Source organism: Dermochelys coriacea, chromosome 4 (genome assembly GCF_009764565.3).
Source record: "Dermochelys coriacea isolate rDerCor1 chromosome 4, rDerCor1.pri.v4, whole genome shotgun sequence".
NCBI lineage: Eukaryota > Metazoa > Chordata > Testudines > Dermochelyidae > Dermochelys > Dermochelys coriacea.
In genome coordinates, this window is record NC_050071.1 from 21,594,583 (window position 1) to 21,617,522 (window position 22,940).

A 22,940-nucleotide genomic window follows, 5' to 3' on the forward strand; every position below is an offset into this window, starting at 1 on the left:
TCCCTTACCCCTCAGTATCTTTTTCACAGTCACTGCTTCCCAGGTTAGAGTGCCTCATCCTGCAAGTATTCTTTGTTCTTGTATGTATACATTTATCTATATTTAACCCCCCCTCCCCACACACACACACAGTGTTTACTTGTGCCCAGTTTACCAAGCAATTCAGATCACTCTGTATCAGTGATCTGGCATCTTCGCTATTTACTACTATCCCAATTTGTGTGTCATCTGCAAACTTTATCAGTGGTAATTTTATGTCTACTTCTAAATCACTGATAAAAATCTGAACTAGCGTAGGGCCAAGAACTGATCCCTGCAGGAACCCACGGAAAACAGACCTGCTCAATGACGATTCCCCAATTACATTTACTTTTTGAGACCTATTAGTTAGCCAGTTTTTAATCCATTTAATGAGCACCATATTAATTTTATAATATTCTAGGTTTTTAATCAAAATGACGCAGGATATCAAATCAAATGCTTTACAGAAGTATAGGAATATTACGTCAACTATTACCTTTATCAAGCAAATTTATAATCTCAACAACATAAAAAGATATCAAGTTATTTTGACAGGATCTGTTTTCCATAATCCCATGTTGATTTGCATTAAATTACATTACCCTCCTATAATTCTTTATTACTTGAGTCCCATACCAGCAGCTCCATTATCTTGCCCAGGATCAATGTCAGGGTGACAGGCCTATAATTACCTGGGTCATCCTGTTTAAAAGCTGGAGTAATTTTAGCTTTCTTCCAGTTTTCTGGAACAAGATTTATTGAAAAATCAGCATTAACAGTCCAGGGAGCTCCTCAACCAGCTCTTTTAAAAAAAACTCTTGGGTGCAACTTATCTGGACCTGCTGATTTGAAAATGTGTAACTTTCGTAGCTTCTGTTTCGAATCCTCCAGAGCTACTAATGGAATGGAAAAAGTGTTATCGCCATGTGATACTATTTCATCTTCCCACCACATCAAAACAGTAATAGTCATTGAACACTTCTGCATTTTTTTCTTGTAATCCTCAGGAACTAGATGCAGATCAGCAACTCAGTGAAGTGTAGTGAAACTGACCGACCATGATTACTCAGGGGAGCTTTAAAAATGGCGGTATTAGGGGGTAAAGCTTGGATGAAAATGTGGGTTTCTTCTAATCCTGTGCTGAATTTAAGCCCGTTCACTAATTATCAACCCTGTGGAATGAATTAGCATTTTGTTTTAACAATACTCAGATGCCTCAGCATGACACAGTGTTACAAAACTTAACTACTGTTGTAAGATACTAGATTTCCAGGGTGGTATAATTCTGTCGTCATGTTTCCACACAATTTTGCCGAGTATCCTCTTCCAGATGAATGTTTTATCACACTTGTTCTGCCTCCTCCAGTGCCACCCTGCATATACTTATGTTTTATCATTTTCCTAATGACTCATCTTTGAGGCTGAACCTAGTATCAACCAGGACATTTCTTGTGAAACTGGTGCTTAAAAGTGACAAAAATTAACAGTAACGAGAGTGGCATTTGAACAGACTAAGGTTAAGTTGTTAAATACTAAAGGCCAATTCCCCCCCCCAAACTGTCTAGATTCAGGGCCAGATCCTCAGTTGCGCCAGTATGGTTTCTAGCACTGCTGGGATGGGAGAACTCATTTACCCAATCTTTAAGCCCTTGACATTCTGACAGCGGGATTGGCTGTGGTCCAATTTGTCCCCCCAGTACAATTTAGAATAGCTCTGACGGCAGCTCTAAACTGTGGTCAGATACAATGCTCCCCCGCACAAGGAGCTGTTCTGACAGCCAGGGATTACCAGAATGCAGCAGCACCTCGACTAGACCATCTTTCTCTTTGTCACATGCCCTTACACTAAAGGAATCCCCACACAGTCAGGTACATTGGATTTGCAGAGAATGTAGCCCTCTGGTTCTTATATTCACCCTCAAAGGAGAGAGAGAGAAATAAGTCTGAATACACAAGACAGAAGACACAGAGTGGACAATTTCGTCCATCTAGCTCCAGCCCTCTATCGTCTAACTTGAGTAACTAACTTTAAATATAGGTCTCTGGAGTAGGATCAGCCAGATATCTGATACTGTACACTTTTCCCTTGCAAGGGAATGGACTCAGTGATTTTAAACAGGTCTTTCTCTATCTGCAACTTCTAGGATCATACCAAACAATATTCTAGTATCCATTCCAAGAGCTCTTATAATGGTGGTTTCTCCTTCATACCAGAACATTCCTTAATTCATGCCAAATTGCTGCTGGGTTGGATTATAATATAACTTGGCAAAACCTGCCAATAAATGCAGGAGTTCCCAACAACATGTAAAGACTGAACAATTACTGTGAGAGGACTGTTTTCCTCTCCTATTGACCTGAGTGAGGTTTCCTATGGCCTAATGATAATTCTATTAAAGCAGTCACAAAAGTTTTAGGGGTGCATGGATTTGGAAGCTGGGGTTATTCTTATGAACAAACAGAAAACAGAAGTTTTTGCCTCCTTAGGAAAATATTCACATGCCAGATCCTCAGCTGGTATAAACCAGTGTAGCAGGATAAACCTGGTTTTTGGAAACATACCATGGACCATATCTTACAGCCCTAAAGCAGAAAGGTTCTATTATTGGCTTATTTGGACTCAGATCATCCTGGTTTGAATCTGGAAGAGTCAGTGTAGAGTGGGTGTAACACACAAACCTTCTGAGTTGGGAGTGGTTTATAATCACTTTATGAAGGTGTAAATGACCACACAAGATGAAAAAGCACTGGGAAATCAGGCTCAGTGACTTTAGTCATGGGTTTAATTCATTAATTCTTGCTCCTTGTTCAAATGCCAGACCCAAAGTTTCCCTAACCCCACAATAGTTTGGCTCTATCCCTCTCTGATGTAAGCTAGACCCTTTGGCTGAAACACCTCTCACCCCTTCCTCCAGGAATTCGTGTATTGGATTGTGAAGTCAGATCAGTGTCCTAGGCAGTCTGGGTCGAAACAATACTTTCACACAGCCTTTTTTTCCCCTCTCCTCTGCTCACCCCCAAGTGAAATTTGGTCTTAATTCCCCTCTCACACGTTGTCTTCAATGTAGCTACTCCTGAATTACACAAGTATCGGAGAATAGTCAGACCCTTTGAGTATCCCCTTTACAGGAAATTCCAGTAGATTCTATTATAATCCTTCACTTGGTCTCTATGTCTCTGTTGGCTTCTGATGGACAACCAGTAGTCTCAGGGAGCGACTGATCACTTGGCTTTGTTGCTGTGTTCCAAAACCTACTAGATTAGATGAAATTTAGTGCAACTAGCTGAAAATTTCCAACTAGAATCTTTACTAGGGACCTGACTTCTCACTTCTTACACCTCCTTGTCACTCAGGGAGAAGACCCACTGGATTGATCTCTTACACCACAGAACTCCAGAATGGAGCCGGACTTTCAGCCAACACATCACACATCTGCATTTTAAGAGGGATTATTAACGCCACACTAGCCCTGGAGGAGTTAACATAGGCAAGAGAGGCCGAATTAGCCATAGGCTGTACCTGGAGGAGAGCCAAGATGCAATGAGGCTTAATAGGGGATGAAACTCACCAGGGCTTCTTTAAAGCCAAGGAGCTGGCAACAGGGAGGGAGGATTTCTGTGAGGAAGCCTGCAGTCACAGTCCCTCATACAAGGGGGGAAAGTAGGGAGCAGTCCAGGAAAGGAGCAGCAAGGGCCTGGAGAATTAAGACCTAAACTTCTGTTTTGAATCTGGTGTAGAGAGCGGACCCAGGTTCCCCTACAAGCCACTGCGGGAGCGGCATTCCAGAGGCAACCTATTTGAGGACTGCTGAAGATAATACCCTGGAACGGGGGGGAGGGAAGGAGAGGAGGAGACACATCAATGTGACTTGGCCGTAAGGCTAAGCCACGAAGAGGAAAGTGCTGGAGCTCCAGGGGCACAAGAGAGGCCATAGAGCAGTGGTCTCCAACCTTTTAAAGCACAGGATCACTTTTTGAATCTAAGGGCAACCCAGGATCTACCCTACCCCTTCCCCAAGGCCCCACCCCACTCACCCTCACTTTCACCGGACTGGGGCACGGGGTTGGGGTGCGGGCTCTGGGACTGGGGCCGAGAGGTTCGGAGTGTGGGAGGGGGCTCTGGGCTGAGCCTGGGAATGGTGGTTGGAGTACAGGAGGGGGTAAGGGCTTCAGGAGGGAGTACGGGGTGCTGGCTCCAGAAGGGGGCTCAGGGTTGGGAGAGGGGGGCAGGTCTGGGTATAAGGTGCTGGCTCCGGGAGGAGGTTCAGGGCTGGGGTGCGGGCTCCCGCTGGGCGGTGCTTGCCTCGGGCAGTGGCACAGCAGGGCTAAATCAGGCTCCCTGCCTGCCCCAGCCCCGTGCCACTCCTGCAAGCTGCCGGAATGTCCCTGCGCCGTGGCCCCAAGGGGTGGGGGTCATATGGCTCCGTGCGCTACCTATCCCTGCAGGCACTGCCCCTGCAGCTCCTCGTTCCCAGCCAATGGGAGTGCGGGAGCGGTGCTTGCAGGCAGGAGCGGCACACAGAGATCAGCTGGCCACCCTCCCCACACAGGGACATGCCCAGGGCCATCCCTAGCCATTTTGGTGCCCTACGCAGCCCCCCATGCGGCAGGGAGGATTTGCTGGTTTGGGGGGCAGGGGGAACCGCCCCTCAGCACAAGCTGAGTTAGGGTTGAGTCGCTCCACTTCCTGCCGCTCGGTGAGTGCAGGGTGGGCCCAACCCCACACTCATGGGGTGGCTGGAAGTGGAGTGACCTGGCCCCAGCCCGCTCCGCCCAGCACTCACCAGTGGTGCAGCTGGGAGCCAGGTCGCTCCACTTACTGCTGCCGGTGACTGCAGGCCCGACCCCTGCTGCAGTCCTCAGGCAAGTGGGGGCAGGGCTGGGGCGGAGCAGGAGCAGGAAGAGGCAGGGCTGGGGCGGAGCAGGGGCTGGAGAAGCACGCACCAGGAAATTCGGTGCCCTACGCAGCTGCGTACTTTGCATATGGGTAGGGATGGACCTGGGCGTGCCTTACCCCTTGAGTAGCTATTTACAACAGTGCAAGTTCGGAATCAAATGCTACCAAATCATAGTGTTTTATACCCAATTTGCACAAGTGTAAATGACCACAGAAGATTCAAGGAGTTGGGCCCCATAGCCTGTAAGCAACTCCTACTAAAATTAATGATATGTAATCTATTCCTGTTGCATCTCCTTTTTTAAATGCTTCACTGCTCTCTCTGTTTCATCTTCTGATGGTAATTCAGTGATGATATCCATTTTACCGTGCAAGGTGCCTTGTTCATCTCACGTGCCTAGAGTACTTGCATCTGAAAGAAAAGCAGGGTTCAGCAATTTGCCAAGATGATCCTTCCATACTTCCAGCACTTCTTGTCATTTGTTGTCAGTTCATTTGTTGCCTCTCTGGCCTGATTGTGTTTCCATACAACTTAATCTTTTCATATATCATTTTCATATGGTTTGACTTTAACTGAATCGTAATGTTTCCCATTAGTTCATGATCACTGCCACACTCAGCATTTCTGTAGACTCTAAAAGCTGGTGGTACAAGTGCTCTCAAAGCATTGAAAGAATAGGAGCAAGAAGAGGTAGCAGATGACTGGCTAATGACTATAGTTGTACCAAACCTGAAGAAAGGAGAGTGACCTGATCCGAAAAATTATCATCAGTACTGGGAAAAATCATGATGGAAGTACTGCAATTTGTCAACAGATTAAGGCCAGTTTTAGAGGAGTACTAGGCAAGAAACTGTGGCATCAGACGAGGCTGAAGTTGGCGTAGGGTGATCTAGAGTTAAGCTCTCTAGCTTGTGCTGATGACCTCATACAATTTACAGACACATCTGAATTAACGATGATACTTTTAGTTACCTCAGATAATTGGTTAGTCCACTTCGGTTTAAAATAAATGCCAAGAAGATTAAGTGTTTGCTTTTTGGAAAAGGGACTATAGATCAACTGTTGAAATGCAGCAGTTAAGTGGTACAACAAGGAAAATCTTAGCTATACCAAGAAAGCTTCATCAGTGCTGACGGTTACATTGACGAGGAGTTACAAGAAGATACACTTTAGCTACAAGTGCTGCACACAAGTTGATGAAATTATGGACGGATACAAATATTAAATTTGGTACCGATGTGGAATCTTATCAAACCAGTGCACTAACAGTATTACTCTACGGTTTGGAACCAACTGAGTTAAATGAAATGGACATCAGAAGGCTGGAGGCAGTAGGAATGAATTCTTTGGAAGATGGCATGTGTAAAGTGGAATGATTTTTAAGGCAAAAGAAGAAGTTGGGAAGGTAGGATATAAAATCAGGGTATGGGACTAGCTGCAACTGAAAAGATGATGATGATGGGGACACAGCAGAAGACAAACAGATGATAGGATCCAAAAAAGGAAATCTAACCAGTCTGCCAGAACTAGAAACTGACTACCAACTATATGGTGGGGTGTCATTTGCAGGTATATAACCAGGCTGGGCTTAATGGAGGAACAAGCCAGGGACAGGAATAAAGGGTGATGCTGTACTACTCTCTGTGTGTCTAAAGATCCTTTTGGGATGAGAAGAAGGTGATGTAAGTAACATGGATCAGAAGCAAGATAATTCACCGGGCCAGATCCCCAGCCCTGATAAGTCTCCTTTGTGTTGTTCTAATAGAGCTGTCCTACTTGTGCAACAGAGGATACCGCCCCCCCCCCGATCCTTATCTCAGTCCACCCCAGTGTTCTTTTTTGTATCCTCTGGCTGTTTACGGTTAGTTATTTTTATGGGCCTCGAAGAGCATATCAGATTCTAGCAAGAAAACAAGGTCTCTACCCCCTGGCATTTGAAGGGCCCACTCCTTCAAACACACTCATGTAAGCAGCCTTTACTTGGGCAAGTTCTCCCAGTAAGTCTTACCCTGGTGAGCATGAATTCATAGGGCCAGGACTCAATCCTGATAAATAGGATACAAATCAAAAAACTGGGGTGAATAATGGGTGGAGGTAGAACTAGCGATCAGGTTCATGTGTGAATATTAAGTGCAAGTAGTGGGTTTTAAGGGGGAATTGCAGGAAAACTTGTAAGCCAAGGCAAGAGGCCAAGTCATAGTTCCAAATGCTTGCATCTTCCATTGACCATGTGTGCTCAGCACCTCTGAACCTCAGGCCACTTACTTAGGTGTCTAAATATAAATTTAGTTGCCTAATTTTAGGCACAAAGTTGAAGATTATGACTTTACTTTCCCCGCCTTGTTTTCCTTACGGGGGGGTAGTTGTGAGAGTTCAGGTTTGTAAAATGCTCTGAACTGTATTACATGGGGCTACTGAAAACCCCATTGACTTCAATGGATGCTAGATCAAGCCCTACAAATGTTTGCTAACATAAATTTGAGGGGAAGCTATTTTCTTTTACAACCCCTTTTAAGGTTAGTCATCTTCTCTAGCTGTACCAGTTTACTGCATGCAGTCCCCAGCAGCAGTTAGTATTAGTGTTCCCTACCCGAACCAGCAGTTCTTCTGCACAAAGGAAAGCTTAGCAGCAAAACTGACTGCGTAACACCTTGTTCAGGTTGTTTGTTTTATTTTTTGGCTTCTCTTTGTTTGCTGTCACATTCACGTCACTGGAAATGATGAACCAAAAGATCTTCGTCACTAGAAGGCAATCTGGGATCCTGATCACGCTAACTAGTACTTGTCTGTCGTGTTCTCTTAAGAAACCCCCCGCACACATACATACAAAAATAGCCTATTTGTTTTCTGGATCACAACAGCAGCTTATGTTATAGCATGACCTTGATGCCTTGCCAAGAGATGGCCGTGACATTTATTAACTTGGGTCAGTTATAGCAGGATATAATTTAATTCATATCAATATCTATATATTCAAATGAAGGTTTATCACTTTCACAGATAATTAAATTCCAGGAAATGCCTGCTCTCTTTAGCAGAGAGAAAACCTGCTCCCTTTTCGGTGCTTTTTGCCTGTCATATGCTCAGGGTTTTGGGTTTTTTTCTGACCACAGGGATGCAGTAATGCTTATCTCAGTCTTCATTTCAAGCAGGTCACTATAAACTATTTGCTTCTCTCTCTCTGCCTACATTTGAAAGAACAGGTACCCAACTGTAGTTAACAATAATCCTGAAATATGGCTCTTCCAGTCTTTCAACTAGGCAGACTGCTACTCCTTTAAAGAAATGCAAGCCTTCCCACTGTAGATTACATACACAGAAACTTCATCCTTCACTACGTATTTGGAGAACTCTAATAATAAACCCGCTCTGATTTACGGGAGGACATAAAAAAAAAAGATCAATATGGTGTGTAATGGTGTTAATAGCCAATGATCTATGGGCATAGTTCATTAGAAATTTGTTCTCTGTAGCTACGGACTGCTCTACAGGCTTCTGCTTCTTGGACATGCTGGCTGTCAAATCATGATGCATGAGCTCTACTTCACTGACCTCGCAGATGATTTACACAAAGAAATGAAATATATTAGGGCAGATTGACCTGAATTAATTTACTTTGAAAGATCAATGCTAGCAGGCAATTAGGCATTCAGAAAACAAAACCCAAACTCTAAAACCAAGGCACTTAAAATATGTCATCTGTTAACTAGCAGGTAAGAAGGGGGCTCTGCACCAGAACTGGACGGTGTGTTGTAGTGCAAGAGCTGGACTGACACTTGAGATCTGGATCTATATTCCTGGCTTTCCAGTATCCTTATTATATGAACATGATTTTCTCTCTCTCTCTCTCTCTCTCTCTCTCTCTCTCTCTCTCTCTCTCTCCTGCCTCAGTTCTAATACTTCTTTACCTCCACCTTCTGTCTTGTTTACAGAAGCCCCAATCCTGCCCATAGTTGTGTGCATGGGCACCCCTGTGTCTAAGTGCAGTCAGTTACATGACTGAGACCATAGATTTGGGGCAATCTCACATTAAAAAACCAACCAACCAATCAACCTTGTTGAACTCTGAGACAGGAACTGAACATACAGATAGCAACAAACAACTATCTATGTACAATTCCTACCACAATGGGGCCCTATCTTGATTGAAACCTTTAGGTGCTATCATAGATCATAATGTGTAGTATCTTCTTAGCTAGGAAGTTAGATCATAATATTACAAAGCTTTTGGGTTGAAGCAGATCTAAGGAGGAAGAGGAGACGGAATCCTCCTTCCAGGATAGAACAATTGGCAGAGGGTATTGTGGGCTGGGTTTTGTCTTGCTCTTAAGTATCCCTCACCGGCACCACTAGGAGCAGGATATTAGTTCAAATGGACCCAGTTGTCTCATCCACCATGAGTAACTCTATGCAAATGGTCTTATTTACCTGGGGCTGAAGAAGCTGTTAAATTAGATGTCCATAAACTACCATCCTGTCAGGCTTTCCGCAACTCAGATCTGAGCAATAGTTAAAAATATCCCATGTTTCTCTCCGCTCAGCACTTCAGCCAGGTCGAGAGGCAAAATACAGTGGAAAAGCTGCCAATCTTCTCTGATTAATTCCAACTGTTAAAACACTGCAAGAAACTGCTCTATTACCTACATAAACTCTCTGAATAAAGCAGTGATAAAATAGATACAAATCACATTACTGTATGTGGCACTTTATTGCAGTAAATTTCTGTTGGTGAACACTAGTACTAGTAAGTAATGGTGTTACTCTGCATAAGATCAGTCAACAATCTATCAATCTATAATGGGTTCTATCTTGTCCAATGCACCAAGTCTCCAACGCCACCCTTAAAGCCTGTGTTGATTAGCTCTGCTATACAAGATAATTAATCCCTTATAGGATAGGATGAGTGGAAGTGGAAAAAGAGAGCCAAGTTTCAAGAGGGACACAGACTGGTTAGGAACCAGATTCTTAAGAATTCAAGGGTGGGGCTGGCTGTTCTGAGAAATAAATAGCAGAGCATGTAAAATGACCTATTTTATAAAGCTCTGTTTCTGACAGCTCTGCCTGCTTGCTGTGCCACTCAGCGCTAATTAAACAATTAGCCCTTTCAAAAATTGTGATGACATGAGGTGGTTAAAAGAAGATAGAGCAGGGGCCAGGGCTTTCTGCAGATAAGTGTATGCTCAGCATGGATGCTGGCAAACCTTTTACCAAACATGCTGAACAGACCAGTGCTTGGGGATGTGGAGAGAATGAGAAAAAAATAATATCAGGAAAGAGTCAGTAAAATAAAACAGAATAAAACTAAGCCAGGGCAAGATTCCAGTCACCTTAATTTTTTTTAAGGTCACTGAAGGGAAACCCTATTTGTTTGTTTGTTTTGTGTCTGACACTCGAGAATCTAGGCCTGAACCAAAGGGAAAAAGTAAAACTGGGAAAATCTGTTTCCCTCTGAAAGTAGTGTGCTATAGAGCATGACCGCAGGAAAGGAGGGTTGGGGTCTCTCACTAAGAGGGAACCTCCAAGCTGTCACTTTTGACTGAAAGAAGATTTGAAACCTGGTCTCTGGGATAGAAGGCTAGTCCATTAACCAATCTGTACCACCTCCTCTTTAGACTCCCACCTCAACTCCAGTCTAAAATTAGCCTCCTTTTACCAGAGCATCCTCTCTCCTCCTCACCTCCTTTTTTTAGCGTCTGTCCTCCACCTTCAAGACAGTGCTGCCACTGCCCAAGTTTTCCTCCTACATTCTTCCTCATGCACCCCTCAATCCTCTCCTCTTAGTACTCCCTAGTTCTCCTCCTATCGAAAAACTATTATTTTCTGAATATACATTCTTAAGACAAGATGGTTGAGTGTATTATAATCTTGATATCCACATGCCTTTCTCCAATAGGTAGCCCTCTGAATGTAGCCACCTCTACTTATAGCAGCACAGCCAAACAGAATTTATGAAAATAAAACCACCACTCATGTGTGTTCTTTGCCAGCTCTTCCAACCAGCAACTTGGTAGGTTGCAAACTACTATGTGCTCCTCAGAGCTTCAACTCAGGCTATATCTACACTACCGCAGTAAGTATTCACTACCGTGAATAACGTAGCTGGAATCAATGTACCTTAGGTCAAGTAACTGCACAATCTACATCGCAGGAGAAAAATCTCCCGTCGATTTACCTTACTCTTCTCATAGGGGGTAGAGTAAAGGGGTCAACTGGAGAGTGATCTGCAGTCGATTTGGCAGGTCTTTACGAGACCCGCTAAGTTGACCACTGGTGGATCGATCTCAGAGTGTCCATCCCTGCTATAGTGTAGACCTGCCCTGAGTCCTTCAACATGGAAGCGAGGAAAGAGCTAGAGCAGAACCTCAGGGTTATGAACATCTCGGGAATGGAAGTTGTTCATAACTCAAATGTTTATAACTCTGAACAAAACGTTATGGTTGTTCTTTCAAAAGTTTACCACTGAACATTGACTTAATACAGCTTTAAAACTTCACTAAGCAGAAGGAAAATGCTTTTAACCATCTTTAATTTAAATGAAACGAGCACAAAAACAGTTTCATTATTTTGTCAAATCTTTTCCTTTATTTTTACCACAGTACTGTACTATATTTGCTTTTTTGGGGGGGGCGGGCAAGCGCGGGGCAGGGAGGTGTCTCTGCTGCTGCCTAACTGTGTACTTCTGGTTCCAAATGAGTTGTATGGTTGACTGGTCAGTTCATAACTCAGTGTTTGTAACTGTGAGGTTCTATTATATCTCTATAAATTCTCCACTACACTAATTTACCAAAAGCAAGGGCTAACAAATGCTGTCTCTTAGGTAAGCATTCAGTGTTGTATTTCATACTTTGAAGAATTGCCATGTACATTGGCCAAATCGGACAATCTCTACACAAAAGAATAAATGGACACCTGACATCAAGAATTATAACATTCAAAAACTAGTAGGAGAACACTTCAGTCTCCCTGGTCACTCAATAACAGACTTAAAAGTGGCAATTTTTCCAACAAAAAACCCCATCAAAAGCAGACTCCAATGAGAAACTGCAGAACTGGAATTAATTTGAAAACTGGACACCATCAAATTAGGCCTGAATAAAGACCGGGTGTGGATGGGTCACTCCAAAAACTAAATCAATTTGTTATGCTCTAAGGTGCCACAAGTTCTCCTCGTCGTTTTTACAAAAATTAATTTCCCCTTGCTAAATACTCACACCTTCTTGTCAACTATTTGAAATGGGCCACCTTATTTACATTGGCCGCATTAACACTACAAAAGTGATTTCCACTCCTTCTTGTCAACTGTTGAGAATAGCCTACTTCCAACTTAATTGAATTGGCTCGTTAGCACTGACCCCCGACTTGGTAAGTCTACTCCCATCTTTTCATATGCTGTGTACTTATACCTCCCTACTGTATGTTCCACTCCATGAATCTGATGAAGTGGATTTTAGCCTATGAAAGCTTATGCCCAAATAAATTTGTTAGTCTCTAAAGTGCCACAAGGACTCCTCGTTGTTTCTGAAGAGTTGAACTCTCACGATCTTGTCATCAGAATGACATGAAATCTTTCAGCCCCCTTAAGAAGCTTCTTTATGTCGTGGTAAGAGAGACCACCTTGGGAAAGCAAAATCAAATAAATGGAATTAAACATCCCATGATGCTACTATTAGTGTATAGTAAAGTGAATAGAGAAAGCAACTGGAACTACTACTATCTACAGTCCAGACAGACATCATGTTGGAAAAAAACGTGACCTGCAGCTGGATCCTTCTTAAAATAGTACAATCTTTGTCTTTTTGAATGTGAACTACTCCTTGTACTTGGGAAACTTGGTAATAGCAACATATCAGATTTCTTTTTTCCACCATTTACTTTTTATATCATATTAGTCCGGGGTGGAAGAGACTTATGAAAGCACAAAGTTGGTCTCTCCAAGAGGATAGGCTATAGCACACAGGCAGGGGGACTATAACTGGTGAAATAATTCATTGTGAGCAATATTTGTTGTGCATTTTTGGCATTTCCCTCTCCTCCATCTCAGTTAAATAGTTGTATCCAAGTAAATGTGTCCATTCTTCAGCAGCAGACAGATCAGAGTGTGAAGCAGTACTAAACTACCTCTTAGCCACAAAGCTTTCTCTCTCTCAAACTAATAGATTGAAGGGGGTCGTGAGTGTAGTCGATTACACTTTTTCCATGTTTACACAGCAGGGTACCGACATCTCTGTCCTTTCATATTTGCCACAAATGTGCAAACTCAAACATTTGGCCACTGACTCTAAACAAGAAGTGAGTTGCTCACCTTTAATAAGTAACTGAATCGCTACGATTCAAATATCAATCAGTGCATGTCTTTGTTGCTATAGGACAGTTTCCGAGTTCAAAGTCCACATGTACAACAGAATGAAAAACACACACATACACCTGGTTTTATTTTGTTAGAAATGAACGTAAAACATTTATTCAGAGACACTATCTAAAGCATTCTCCTTATGGGGGTGGGAGAAATTAATTTTCTTTGACCCAGAAAGTACCAGGAATTATTGTATTTCAGTAAAACATCCTTTACTGCCATTGTTTTGCACCTCGTCCTGTCATAAAGTCTCTTGTAAGAAGGTGAGGTGTAATCCAGGAAGCAACAGAGGAGCCTCGGCTTTGCTGTCCTGGGGTGTGGCACCACTGTAATCCACAAAACTCCCACTCAGCTGCCATTTCATCCTGCAGGTGCCTAAACTCACTCGGTGCCTAATTTTCTGCTGTAATAGTTCCCTACGTGCCTAGGTTTTATACCCTGGGATATGCACACTGCTGCTCATGATAGGCATCAGGACTCCTATCTCCTGCCTAAGCCTCAGAGCAATTCATGAATTGAGGGAAGATGTGTATGCCACGCTCTAAGTCACGGGTGGCCTCTGAGCATGCCTATAGGAATGTATCCCATTCAAAATCTGGCTGGAGGAGGGGATAGTAATGGTGCCCACCTTATAGCTTTTAGCTCAGTGGTTACAGCATTTGCCTGGGATATGGGAGACCAAAGTTCAGTTCTCTCTGCCAGAATGGGAAATAGGATTTGAACAGATGTCTCCCACCTCTCAGAACAGTGCTCAAATTAATAGGCTATACTGATGTGGGGCTCCCTCTCTTTCCTGATGAAGCTGCTTTATTGTGGATCAGTAATGAGAGAGAGATTGGAATCGGGGACTGGATCAAGGGTCTCCCACCTCCCAGGTAGGGACCCTAACCGCTGGGCTACAGAGTTATTGCCATTCTCTCTTCCTCTTTCAATGATTATTTACGTATTTATCCACGGTGGAACAGTCAGTGGGCCAGAGAGAGCACCTGGTCATAAAACAAAGAAATAAAATGAAACCAAGAACTCAATGCAATGTGTTAAAAGACTGTTTTCAATGATTTGCAAGTCACCAGTAAAAATTCACTCTAGGTTCCTATCTGTTTTATCCTATTGAGTTTCACTCTCAGTCTATATCTGTAATTCTGAAAGTAGCAGGTTGCTTTTGCCTTCTGCGCCAGTGAGGAAACCAACAAGTCTCATTTGGCCCTTAATATTAATGATCTGTTGCGCACCTCAGCTTCGATTTTTGTGATGTGGGGTATTTTGTTGGTTAAATAGTAAAATAAAAACAGTAAAAATAGCAAGGTTTTTACGCCTCAAATTTGACCTACTTTACCATTCTCAGAACGTACTAATATAATCCACCTGCTTCTAAGCCATCCCCAAAGGGAAGACTTGCAGGAGTAAGTTCATGTCTGGGCCTTTCATGTTTGCAAATGAAACAATCTTTTGTAGTTGAAAAAGAAAGAAGATGGTTAGCCCAGTAATGTTTTTTTACTCTTACAACTTAAAAATAGTAACTGATAGTAATATTTTTTTTTCTCAACTTGAAGACTCCCAGATTGAACCTAGATACTATTGTGATGAGTATTATGTAAGAATCTAGACAGGAACCTAGAGTGATTTATTACTGTTCACTTACAAATAGCTGAAAGCACAGGTTTATAATGGAAATGCTTGCCGACCCTACCTACCTTGTGAAAACAGTAAATATATTGGGATAGCATTGTAATACAGGCTCAGATAGAAGGAATTTCTATAACTCTATGCCTGTGTTCTGAAGAAGGCAGAGAAAGCCTGGTTTTCCACTGCCAAAGCAGCAGGATAGCCCTGCCCTGCATAACTTTTCCAGATCAAAAATCACTGTGTAAGTATGACTTTTTCCTTTCAGATTCAGGCAACTGTTTCTCCACTCCCAAGCTTTCACCCCTGGAGTCCCACAAGGCTCAGTGCTCTCCCACACATTATTCAACACCAGTATGAAACAACTGAAACAGCAACAGATGGAATACAGCACTACATCTCTTCTACATCACAATCTCCCAGCTTTCTCTTGGGCTAGGTGGGAGGAGAAGCAGCTGGCTAAAGCTGAGCACAAGCAAAGCTGAGGTGAGGGAAATAAAGCCAAAAGTATTTCGAAGGACTTGTCTGTTCTGTAATGTCCCTCATGCTTGAAGGTATCTGCCCACAGATTGTTAATAAAGTCCAAAGCATTTCAGTCCTGTTACACTGCTAAATGTCACTGGTTGCTCAAAGAGCCAGTGTCAAAAATACCCCCTTCCCTCTCCCAGAAAGTTGAACCCCATCACATCAGACTCAGTGTTGTTCACGTTGATCCATATATGTGTGACCTCCCAGCGTGCAACTCATAATTCATAAGAATGAGGCCACACTTCCAGAATAAAGCTCCAATGGGTACAAAACAGGAGCCCAACCACTTAGCAACACAGGTCATTGTGAATGCATCAGCTGGGCTCCATCCTTGGCCCTGGCTTTCCATTGAACAGACCTCTTAAAAGTCTCTGCCCTGGTATGGAAACCACACATGGGATTGCACTTAAATGCCTGAGAGAGCATTTCTCCGACCATGATCATGGCAGACGTGATCCATTGGAACGATGAAAGTGTCAGCCAGTGATGCTGGAACAATTTTTATAGTAGGGGTGCTGAAGGTGGAAACCATGCATTTGGGTTTTTAGTACTTCAAGCCAACGACAGCACTCCCTGCACCTCTAGTTTCAGCATCTATGCCTTCAGCCAATACGGGGAGGCTCAAGAGTGAAAGAGAAAGAACTTTGCCAGTAGCTGGACATGGATCACAGAACTCACTCCTGCAAGAGAGAAGATTAACGGAACCAACTAAAAGGAAAAATTCATTGCCCCCTCACCAGCTTTGCTTCCCCGCAGAAACAAATTCTTCATGGGTGCAGGTGCACACACAAAACTAAACATCAATCAAGCCATTGCTCTTACAGGATATAAAAAGGAGGTTGTTATTTCCTTTAAAAAATTCACACATTTAATAAATTGTCAAAGAAATATTGTTGTAGTACTAACTTTATAATTCCACCAAGAATTGATCTGACATATATCATTTCCTATTTTTAAATACTTGGGAGGCATTCAGTCACTGTGGTGATGAGGGACTAATAGATAGATATAGAGAATATCTGTGCTCACACACTTGCTGTTTAGGAGGTAAGCCAAAGCAGGTGCCACAGTGATCTCAGACATCACTACATACACATTGGACTTGTAAATTTATGAGAGAGAACAAGCAAATTCCTTTTTCTAAAGACCAGCAAAATAAGAAGTATCTTTTTAACAGAGCTACATGTCCTTATGTTTGAATTAGTTCATTATAACCTTCTACATTTATAGGTACACACACATAATTTAGTAACCATGCCCATGATCTACCTTTAACTAACTAACTAACTAAATAAAAAAATAATGAAAAACCCTACTCCTTGGTGTGATCTTTATTTGAGAAGCAAGAAAATGTTGACCTTTATTAATTTCTAGTTAGCTTTAAAAAGCATGAAATAGTGGACTTTTATCTATTTCTTCTATGGACTGCTTTATGCACCACCATTAAAAGAACCTGCCATCCTAAAGTAACATATCTGGTAGGGACAAGTATTTATTATAATGAATTGCCCAATTAATGACAATCTGAAAGGCTAAACTCTTTACATAATAATACAACACTTCATTGAGAGGTAAATTGTTCATTCTTAGCTTGGCCAACAATATGGACTACCATTCACACTGGTTCAAGAGGCAAAGCTTTGACATGTCAGACAGAGCAGCATAAAAAGAGATACAAAAGCAAAATGTATTATACTACACTGGCAGGGGATACGACTAAATTGCTTGTTAAGTCTTTTCCCCTCTCTGACTTCTATGATCCCACAATCCACAACAACATATGACAGGCCATAGGAACGCTTGCATCTTCCACACGGAAAGGACAAGAATCTCAACCATTCAACAAAAGTGTCTGAAGAAAGAAAAGGAGAAAAAAGAAAAAGTAGTGGTAGCAGATCAAAGTTCTTAACCTCTTCTGCTCACCTCTAGTTCTTTACCCCCCAAAAATAGAAAGCATGGAGAAGCACCATTCATGTTTCACTGAACTAGCAACAAAACACAATGCTGCTTATAATCCATCTTTCCCCAGGTTCACAGAACCACTGTAGAGACAGTCCACCCCAGAGGGGACAGGTATCAGTGTAATCTTCATTGTCCACAGTGTCTCCTTTCAGGTGAGTGCTCCTGGCTACAGCAGCTGGGAAGTCAGTGACATAAATTGGAAAACTATCCATATCCCCGCACCTGGAACTTGAGACACCTCATCTCCCTGCCATCCCTCCTAAAATCCCTCTGAGGGGGGAAGTTCCCCAAAGTCATTTTGGAGTGCTGAGAAGACACCTGGAAATGCTTTATCTCCAACCCTGTGCCATATGTTGGGGAAGAGAAACAGCTTCCTCCCATCTTCATGGAGAAGCAGAGTGCTCTGGGATTTAGAGTTTAATATAATGTACACAAGTGAATAGAGGGAAGGCAGAAGCAATAGCAGTTACATAGCAGCAGAACCCAACACTGACTGCTGGAGTAATGCTTCTTCAGTGACTCCTATAGTCTTAAGACTCACCTGAGCTTCCCTGCTACCCACTAGAGCTCCTAAGCTCTGTAGGCTTCCCCAGGCCTTGACAGATCCTGCAGTACGCCTAGTTTCAGCCAACCTACTCTGAAACATCTACCCCTACACCTCAGCTACCTCTCCTCACACAGGATCCATACCTTGATTTCTTCTCCTGCGCCAAGATTGGCTTCCCTTCTAATGTTTTAAAGTCTGCTAGAGCGAATGTGGACCTGAGTAGAACTGGCCACGAACACCATAGTTCTAATCCAATCATCCATAACAAAACACTGTCTTCAGTTACTCCAAACACTAGAGGGGCTTCATTTAGTGGTTGGTATGACTGTGCTTCTCTTTACAGCCATACAGAGTTCACCAATGCTCCCCCCCATACATTACACATCCCTGTTTAGACACTAACTTACTGAAGGCAGTAATTCTCCACTCTTCATTAAGATTCAATGTGCCACTACTCATTCACTTGTCATTAAACATAAGTTATAGATACAAACTTCCTCAGAGCAGAATATGAAATTATAGCACTTGCAAGAAAAGAGCGAAGCTCGGCGTAATGGGGAAGCACCATACCAACAACTGTAGACATGTATGAATGAAATCAATTATAAAACCAATGCTTTGAGGTGCACATCATCAATACTCAACCCCTAGCTTCTTCTCCAGATGTAAAATGTCTGCAGCCATACAACCTTAAAGTATGTATGAAACAAATATTACAAGGAGAAGATGGGAGGATGGTGTTGACAGTGAAATCACTGGTTAACTCTATCTGACTTCTGGAGAAGAAAACAGCAGTGCTCTGTTATTACTCAATTGCAGACACCCCAGTGAATGAAGAAATGCGGGGAGAACAGATCACTTTACTATTGCCAAATGCAAAGCGTTCATTGTAGCTAGATGTATAGCAAGTCACACTTACAGACTAGGAAACTATTCTGGAAAGCAGCGACTCTGAAAAGGACATAGGGGTCATTGTAGATAACCAACTAAACATGAACTCCCACTGTGTTGCTGTGGAAAAAAAAGAAAGAGTTACCGCAATCCTTGGATGAATGAACAGGTGAATACTGAGCAGGACCAAGAAAGTGTTTTTATCTGTGAGACCATTAATGGAATACTGAGTACAGTGCTGGTACTCAGACTTTATAAAGGAGATTGGAAAAAGTGGAGGGGTTCCAAGAACAGCTACAAAACATGTGTGTTCTGGAAAACTTACCTTCCAGGGAAGACTAAAGGAGTTTGATCTGTTTAGTTTAAAGAGATGGTTAAGAGTAATTGAATTGCCTATCTATAAGCACATGCCAAGAGAAAATATCTGATACCAGATGGCTATTTAAGATGACAGACAAAGGCATTATAAGATCCAATGGCTGGACACTGAAGTCAGAACATTTCAAACTGGAAAGAATACGTAAATTTTTAAGAGTGAGGGTAATTAACTATTGGTGCAAATTCTCAAGGAATGTTTTAAGTTCTCTATCACTTTGAGTCTTTAAATCAAGATACATACCTATCTAAGAGATATACTTTAGCAGAACCATAAATTGACGGGCTAGATGCAGGACTCCCGGGAAATATTCTATAGCCTGTGTTATGCAGGAGGTCAGAGTAGATGATCATAATCATCCCTTCAGGCTTCACAAATCTGTGAAATCCATTGGCAGAGTTAGTTATCCCTTCCTGAGATGAGAAGAAACATGCAGGAAAGGCAAAGAAGATGGGATTTAAAAAACGCAGATTCACTTGTGAAGAACTGTGATTCCCCCATTCTAATACATCAATCTGTGATTTTGAGGTCAACCGGAGTTTTGCCATTGGACTTCAGTGGGAGCAGGAGCAGGATTTTGGAAGATTTATGAACCCTGAGGTACGGAATGGCAGTAATGCTCAAAGCCAGGGATCTCAATGTTTTTTACAGCGTGGCCCACATCTCAGAGTGATTGTCCTTTGCACATCCCCACTCCTATTCCTGCATGGACAAATGTCATCACCCTCCGACAATCACTTTACTACAGCGTGGCAACTACAGCACTGGTTTACAGGAAAAAGTAACATTAGGAAAGTATTTAATGTAATGTTAATTTCTTTTCATTCACTTTAGCAACTGAAAACAAAGAGAGCTAACGTCACGTGACCAGCCAGCTCTCAGCAGACTTCCACTGAGTGCACAGGTTGGGAACCTCTGGTTTAAGAAATATAAGGGGAAGGGTAGGGTAACATGTATTTTCATTCCTGGAAAAAGTACATCCCAAGGTCAGAGATTGGGAAGGGAATACAAAGTACTGCTCACAGGCTTTTTTCTAGTCTCTTTTAGGATGAGTGCTGTGAAGCCTCATTCTGTCAGCCACCTCACTCTTATTCCACCCAACCCTTCCTTTAAAAACAAAAATCTGTGCAAAAATCAAGGGTTTTGAAACAAATGACACCGCAAAAAGATATGGAGTGTTTTGTTTCTCGTCACTTGTGTCTGGGCAAGTATTTGTACTGTGCAACGGTGCTGTTGCTAGGGTAATTACTCTCCACTATTGAATAGCAAAGCAACACTGCAGCAAAACTATAAACTCATTTTTACCACTCAAACCCATCTTTTACAGATGGAAACAAAGCACCTTGTTTCTCTCCTCTCTTCTTTAAACATCTGACTAGTCTGTTTATTTCATTTTGAGAACCAAAAACCATAACATCTTCCCAGAGACAAACCACAGAAATAAAAGCAAACAAAATAATTCTGAAGTCAACAAACTGAGCAATTATCTTTTCAAGACTCATATGGGTCTCTATGCCCAGATCTACTATGGAGAGGTAACCATTACAAACATGAGAAGTTAAAAAAAAACAACATGCAGCACTTGTGACTGGAAAAAAATAAATAGGTTGGACCCATTGCTGCAGTCCTTACTGAGGCAAAACTCCCACTGAAGCCACTGAGAAGACAATTCTGCCTTCTTACACTGTCTGTGTAATTAAAAGGCCTTCTTTGACTTCAGTGCAGGGTTTGCCTAATTTTGTTATTTTTTTAAGGCAGTATTGCTTAGCAGTCCTATGCTAGACAGTGTACAGACATATATAGTAAGACACACTCCCTGTAAAGACTTCAGGGTTTGACCCTGAGCTGGTATCTGGTAAAATGCCTGCAATGTATTTTCCGAGTCAAATATTCAACAGCAATTCCCTCCACCTGCTATAAATGGGGTGTAAATATGCTATGAATCTGGGCCTGCATCCCATCCCTTCTGTTTGTTTATCTTCCTGCTGTAGTAAACATTTCTTCCAGCCCCAGCCACGACCCAGATTCCTTGGAGGGGGGAATAATCCCAAAGGCATACCAGCTTTTAGCAAACGATGCTCAAGTGTTTTGGATGGGAATGGGCTCTTCCCCAGTGCTGCACGCGGACAGAGAAAAGGACGCAGACTGCGGTCCCCCATCCAACTGCCCGGGTCACCCGCCTCCTGTCCACGCTTCAGCCTCTTAAGACTTCACAGCGACAACCTTGGGCTGCAGCCATCCGGGGAACAGACGCATCCCCCACGCCGGCCCCGCCACGCGACCCTTCCCCAGACCGGTTTTGCTGCTTATTTCTCGCGCACGGGGCAAAGCATTTGGGCGGGCGGGCGTTTTGTATCCACCCCATTTGCCAGCCCCGATTTCCACTGTCAGGCAAGGCATCCCCTGCTGCGCCTCGCTGGGATTATGCCCGTCCCCGGCCCTCTGCAAATGGCAATGCCTTGGGGTTGCTTTGCCCTGATCAAACTTGCAGGCAGAGTGCGCCTCCAGGTGCAAGGCGGCTTCCTTCCCTCCGTGGCAAAGAAAGCCAGGCTGCACTGAAGCGACGGGGGGAGCAGGACCGACCCGAGGACCGAGCGACACACACACCACTCCAAGCACCGGCCACGTACAATCAACACACACCAGCAAGCCCCCGGCCCTGGGCTCCCTCCCTTACCTTCAAGGCCGCCGGGAAGGCGCTGCAGCGCAGCCGAAGGCACAGCTGACCTTGCAGAGAAATCCATCCTCCGCGCAGCAAAGGAAGCGCTTCCTCCCGGGGGGGGCGGCCGCAGAGATCCCGGGGGCGAGCCCCCTCCCCCCTTCCCGCCGCGAGGCAAATCGATACCGGCAGCGGCGAAGACGCGCGGGGAAGCGCGAGCCCAAGGGTGACCGCCCAGCCCGCGGGGGAGGGGCGGGAGCTCCGCGGCCGGCCGCGCGGATCGGCGCCGCTGGCGCGAGCGGGCGGCCCGGGTCTGGGCAGCGGCGCGCGACGGAGCCTCCCGCGACCCCGGGTGGGATCCGCCGTTGCCCGGCCGGGGATGGTCAGGCTCGCCCCCCCCCCCCCCCCAGCAGAGAGCTGGCCCTTTACATTCAAGGGGGGGGGAGCTCTTCCCCCAGCTGCACGTGCAGCCCCGCCCACCCCTGTCTGGGGAAGCAAACTGAGCCCCTGTGCCCCCCACCTCTGCCATCTGCCCCATGGGGCGGGGGGACCGAGCCCCTCTGCCCCCCACCTCTGCCACCAGGGAACCGAGCCCCTCTGCTGTCTGTCCCTGGGGGAGGGGCAAGCTCCTCTGCCCCCCCACCCCTGCCACCTGGCCCCAGGGAACCGAGCCCCTCTGCTGTCTGTCCCTGGGGGAGGGGCAAGCTCCTCTGCCCCCCCACCCCTGCCACCTGGCCCCAGGGAACCGAGCCCCTCTGCTGTCTGTCCCTGGGGGAGGGGCAAGCTCCTCTGCCCCCCCACCCCTGCCACCTGGCCCCAGGGAACCGAGCCCCTCTGCTGTCTGTCCCTGGGGGAGGGGCAAGCTCCTCTGCCCCCCCCACACCCCTGCCATCTACCCCCAAGGGCGCGGGGACCGAGCCCCTCTGCCCACTAGCTGGGACAGTGGGTGAGCCTTTTTGCTCTGTCTTGCGATCTCCTATCGCTTCCCCCGTCCTTTGGGCAGGCGGGTAATGCCAGGGATGTGTTTGGAGGTGCTGCCTCCCCAAGTCCGCCCGCTTTCTCCCACTCCGCGAGCTTGCCCC

General features: G+C 44.4%; 1 protein-coding gene across 1 annotated transcript in view; it reads right to left on the reverse strand.

The window, feature by feature from the left end:
- Positions 1–22,126, reverse strand: part of GPRIN3 (GPRIN family member 3) — a 76,643-nt gene extending 54,517 nt beyond the window's left edge. The window contains exon 1 of the mRNA XM_038398072.2: positions 21,877–22,126. The gene's annotated coding sequence lies outside the window, so the exon portion shown is untranslated. The remainder of the gene's footprint in view (positions 1–21,876) is intronic.
- Between the last annotated feature and the right edge of the window lie 814 nt (positions 22,127–22,940).